The following is a 6,000-nucleotide window of genomic DNA, read 5'->3' on the forward strand; positions in this document are numbered from 1 at the left end:
ATCTGGGCATTAGCACACACTCGTTGCAGCTGGAGTGGCATTAGTGTTTCCAGCCAACTTTATAAAGAAATCCTCTCTTCGCTTATTTTTCCGGTTATATCTTAAGTATTTAATGAGAAATGCACTTTTTGTAATGGGGTCCCTTGGGAATAAACCACCAGTCTTATCAGGCATCCAAGTAAACTGAACAAATACATGCACTGAGAGGAACAATTATGATCACAAAAGGTCTGGTGCAAGGTTATGAACCATTTATTCGGGGGAATGGAGTTTGTCAGTTAGCCTGGCAGTGAGTTAAGTGTAGGCCAGTTACAAAAGCAAGCAGGTATATAGTAACTGCCTTTATAACTAACCTTTATAAGCTAATAACATCTTCCATCACTTGTATTTGTGATGCTTGTTTGAACTTAGGACCTCTACTAGAGACACCACCGGATTCCTAACATATTTCTTTGTGTGTGTATGTGTGTATGATGTATATATATGTATGTGGTGCACCTGTGTATATGTTCATATGTGCACATGGGTGAGTAAGCCAAAGGTCAATGTTGGATGTTCTCTTCAATCGTTCTCCACCTTGTTTTTTATTTGCTCTTTTTTGTTTTATATGTATGGATGTTTTGCTTGCATGGATGTCTGTGCACTGTATGCACACAGCCCTTGGCAACAACTAGAAGAGGGCCTAAGATTCCCCTGGAACTAGAGTTACAGATAACTGTCAGCCACTGTATGGGTTCTGGGAATCGAACCCTGGTCTTCTAGTAGAGCAGTCAAGTGTTCTTAACCATTCATTACACCATCTCTCCAGCCCTCCATCTGAGTTTTCAAACATGATTTGAAACCCGTACCTTCCAGCTGAACCTCACAGATTCCACCCACTGGCTAGACAGCAAGCCCCATATTCACCTGTCTGACTCCTCAGCACCAGGGCTACACATTCCAGCACATCTGGTGTTTACATGTATGCCAAAGATCTGAACCCGGGTCCTCGTGGCTGCACAACGCTCTACCATCAGCCATCTCCCCGGCCCCTGCGTCATACTTTTTTTTTTTTTTTTTTTTCTTTTTTTTTTTTTTTTTTTTTTTTTTTGGTTTTTCGAGACAGGGTTTCTCTGCAGCTTTGTTAGAGCCTGTCCTGGACCTAGCTCTTGTAGACCAGGCTGGCCTCGAACTCACAGAGATCCGCCTGCCTCTGCCTCCCGAGTGCTGGGATTAAAAGCGTGCACCACCACCGCCCGGCTGTGTCATACTTCTTAAGCTAGCTCTGAGGATCTGTGGAATGCAAACTTGAGTAGTGTTTTGTCTTTTGAGACAGGTCTCACTGTATAGCCAGACTGGAACTCATTATCCTCCTGTTTCAGCCTCCAGTGTTAAAATTATTACCATGTACCTACAACGGAGCTTAGCCATAGTTTTGGTTTTATTTGACTAAGTCTTAGTATTTAACCCTTTAACGTGTAATGATTCGGTTTTGTTCTCGTGTCTGCTCCATGCATAAGTCTGTAAATGGAATTTGCATCCTCCATGCTGCTCTCAGTAGGGCTCTGTGTGTCCCGTTGAACATTAGAACCATAAAATGCTAAGCACATTCTTATTGGTGATACGTATAGAGTGTGTGATAAGCATCATCTGGCGCTCCACACTGTAAGCAAGGGCAGAGTGAGCCCACGGTGTTGAAGCTCCATTTCATAGGTCGCACAGTGACAGAACATGATTTGAAACCCGTACCTTCCAGCACTTGAGTCCTTGTGAAATAACCACACAGAAGCTCTAAATACAAATAGTATGTATATATAATTTTACAAAGTTATTAGAACATTAAAGAATCTTTTGTCTGTTCTGCCCTTTCATACGCGGTTTCCTTAAATGGGAATAGCTCAACTCAAGATGTAACTCCTGTATCTTCAAAATGTTCAGATCAAGTGATCACGTGGAATACATGAAAAATACCTAAAGTATTTGAAACTGAATTGTTTTAACCCAAAAAGGCCTTTTAAATTCACTGCACCTGATGAGAAAGCTGGAAGCTAATATCTTCATCAACTATTTTAGACGTGATGATTTTTACAGAGTGATGTCTTTTCCTGAAGACCAGTCATAGGCCATATCAAAATAAGATCTGTATCTAGAAGTAAAAAATATGCTGGGCATGATGGCTCATGCCTCTAATTCCAGCACTTGGCAGGCAGAGACAGGCGGATCTCTGAGTTAGAGGCCAGCCTGGTCTACAAAGCAAATTCCAAGACACAACATGGCTGTTACAAAGAAAACTCCTCTCTCAGAGAGAGGGGGGAGGGAGGGAGGAAAGAGAGAGAGAGAGAGAGAGAGAGAGAGAGAGAGAGAGAGAGGAATTATCTAATTATCTTACCCTACCAACCTTGATATGGGATGTCCTGTATATGTGTTGCCGTTATTGGTTGATAAATAAAGCTGTTTCCGCCAATGGCTTAGCAAAGCAAAGCCATATGGGAAATCTGAACAGAGATATATAGAGAGAGTAGGTGGAGTTAAAAAGATGCCATGTAGCTGCCAAAGGAGATAGATGCTGGATCCTTATCAGTAAGCCACAGCCAGAAATTGGTTGATTTAAGATGTAAGAATTAGGCCGGGAGGTGGTGATGCACGCCTTTAATCCCAGCACTCGGGAGGCAGAGGCAGGCGGATCTCTGAGAGTTCGAGGCCAGCCTGGTCTACAAGTGCTAGTTCCAGGACAGGCTCAAAAGCTACAGAGAAACCTTGTCTCGAAAAACAAAAAACAAACAAAAAAAAAAAGATGTGAGAATTAGTTAATAAGAAGCCTGAGCTAATAGGCCAAGGCCAAGCAGTGTTGTAATTAATATAGTTTCTGCATGATTATTCCGGTCTGGGCAGCTTGGAATGAATGAGCAGCCTCCATCTACACCACAGGATGTTGATTTAAAATATGACCTAGTGAACCATCAAGATGGCTCATCAGGTAGAGGTGTTTGCCACGTGAGCCTGGTAAGGGAGAGAACCAACCTCCATGTCACACAGAGTACATAACACAAAGGTTTGTTTTCCAGTGCTACTTAAGAGCTGGTAGATGTGTCATTGGGTAAAGAATTGCCCCACAAGCCTGATGACCTGGATCCCACCCCTGGAACCCACAGAAAGGTGGAAGGAGAGAACCAAGTCCACAAGGTTGTGCATAGACCTCCAGACATATGCACCACGGCACATGTACTCACACACATCACGCAATCACATGCACAATGATAGATTTTTAAAGCAGTGCCTGGAAAGCACATCCATTCTGAGCACCACAGATGCCTAGGGTCATACGAACCCCTAATATGGAGGTGCTCCAGAGTACTGCCCTTTCCCAAGGCCCAGAAATACCCAGGCCACCCAGCCTCAGGCTGCAAGGACTGCTGGGAAATGTGGTCCCACCTCTACCCCTCCAATCCACACACCTCCCCACCCCCCAGCGCGCACCCCAGGGAACCCGTGCCACAAATTTAACAACAGTTCGTGGACACAAGCCTATAATCTCAACATTTGGGAGACTGAGGCAGGAGAACTGCAGTAAATTCAAGGCCAACCCAGATTATGGAGTAAGACTCTCAAGGGCATTCAAAACTGGTTGCTCTTCCAGAAGACTCCAGTTGGATTCCCAGCCCCTACATGGTGGTTCAAACTACCTGTAACTCCAGTTCCAGGCTTACAACACCCTCTTCTGGGCTCCGTGGGCACGCGAGGTAAACAGCAACAGGCAGACATGCAAACACTTATACACATAGAATTGGGGGGGAGGGGTATAGGAGGTGGTTGAGCCATAAAGCTCTTACGTCCAAGGCGCAGTCCAGGGTTGAAGTCCCCAGTACTCACATAAATGAATGGACCTGGCCAGTGGACACAGGAGAGCTAGTAGCCAGCTGTGGCGTCGGACTTAGCAATTACCATATGTACCGTTTGGCGGCGCTGGTTACCGCTCAGAAGCCACAAGAGCTGTAGAACGGCTTCTGATGTCTTAGAAATCTGCAGGTTCATAGCTATTTATGCCAAAATTCTTACTCCATGCTATCAAGAAGCCTCAACATGATTCCTGGATGAGGGACCCATTTTAGGGTTTCTATTGCTGGGAAGAGACACCACGACAAGGACAGCTGTGAGAAAGGAAAGCATTTAACTGGGTGGCGTACAGTTTAGAGGTGCAGTCAACGACACCATGCCTAATAGTGTGGGTGCCATTTTGTTTCAACCCACCACAAATTATATGCCATTTATCTGTGTGTGTACTTGTTCATGTGCTTGTGAGTGTGGGTATCATGGTGTTCCTGTGGAAGTCAGAGAACAGCCTCCACCTTGAGACAGGGTCTCCTGTTCACCAACACACACACATGGAGGCCGGTTGTCCCTAGAACTTCCGCAGGTTCTCCTGTGTCTACTTCTCATCTCACTGTCGGGCCTGGGATTACAGATTCCTGCTACCACACACAGCTTTACATGGGTTTTGGGGATCCAAACTCAGGGTGGTCACACTTGTGCAGCAAGCACTTTACCCACTGAGCCATCTCCCCAGCCCCCTTGGAAAATGTTTAAGTTGGTTCCTGAGCCCTCTGACGTAACCTTGATTGTCTCTGATGCTTTTCTTTTTGAAGTTATCACAAACATGTATCTGGTTCATCTTGCACCCTTCCTGCCTCACACCTAGGTCTAAACCATTTCCTTGGTTCCTTTTAGTAGGAGCTGGTACTTCAAGAACACACTGCAGGAGCAGGTGGAGTTCATCATGAGTGGTGTTTCTAGGCAGTTCCCATGCAGAGCTGGAGTTCATGCTGACAGACCGCAGCAGTTTACGGCACTAGTCAGTCTTCCATCTGTGCCTGTAGTCGCCCGTGTTGGAAGTGCAAATTCTGTGAGGTCAAGACTGACTTCAGACTCACTACGTAGCCCAAGACGGCCCTGAACTCTCAGAAATCCTCCTGCCTCAGCTACCCAATTGCCCAAATTACAGGCATCTCATCACATCTGGCTCTAAATTCTTAGTTTTGCCAATATAACAAGTCATTTATAGTATCAAGCAGTATGTTTTTAAAAATCCTAGGCTAACCCTATCACCAGCAACATTATTAAAAAGTTAAAATAGGGCCAGCAAGATCTGAGAAGAAAAAGGCACTTGCCCCGGAGCCCGACAGCCCGAGTTCAATCCCTGCCCCCATGTGTTGGAGGCAGAGAACTGGCTTCTCCAAGTTGTCTTCTGACAACCATACACATTCCATGACCCCCTGCCTTGTATCTGGAGGATCCAATTCCATTGTAATCATCCGCCACCTCTGGCTCTTAGCATCCTTCCACCCCCTCCTCCAGGAGAGGGTGTACCTGCCACTGATGTCCCCTTAGGGCTGAGAATTCCATAGTCACTATCTGCTGCACTGTGGCCAGTCGTGGGTCTCTGTATTCATCACCATCTACTGCAAATAGAGGTTTCTTTGACGAGGGATGAGAGATGCACTAGTCCATGGGTCTAATGATAACTCTTTAGGACTCGCTTTGATAATATTGCTATTTAGCAGAATAGTAATAGGCTCTCTCCTAAGACCTAGGACCTGTCTAGCCATAGATTCTTAGTTCAACATTGGTGCCAGGTTTTGGTCTCATCTTGTGGAACAGGACTTAAGTTAAATCAGAAAGTAGTTGGTTGCTGCCACGATGTTCAAGTTGCTGTTGTACCAGTGGGCGTGTCTGGCCAGGCCAGTCCTGATTGGAACTCAAATGATTCACTTCTGGATAAGATTGATGCTGACATGAGGACAGGAGTATCCTGGGAAGAAGGGAGCTTCCTCCGAGTCCTGTCCAGACACAAAAGAAGGAAGATGTGACCTGCCCCGCCAAAAAAGGTACCGAGCCATATGGCGAGCATAGACAAAAATAATGGGCTAATATGTTATGAGTTAATAAGAAGCTTGAGCTAATGGGCCAATCTGTTTTATAACTTAAAAAAAAACAAAACAACAACAACAAAGATTGAAGCTGACT

Source organism: Arvicola amphibius, chromosome 4, assembly GCF_903992535.2.
Source record: "Arvicola amphibius chromosome 4, mArvAmp1.2, whole genome shotgun sequence".
Taxonomy (NCBI): Eukaryota; Metazoa; Chordata; class Mammalia; order Rodentia; family Cricetidae; genus Arvicola; species Arvicola amphibius.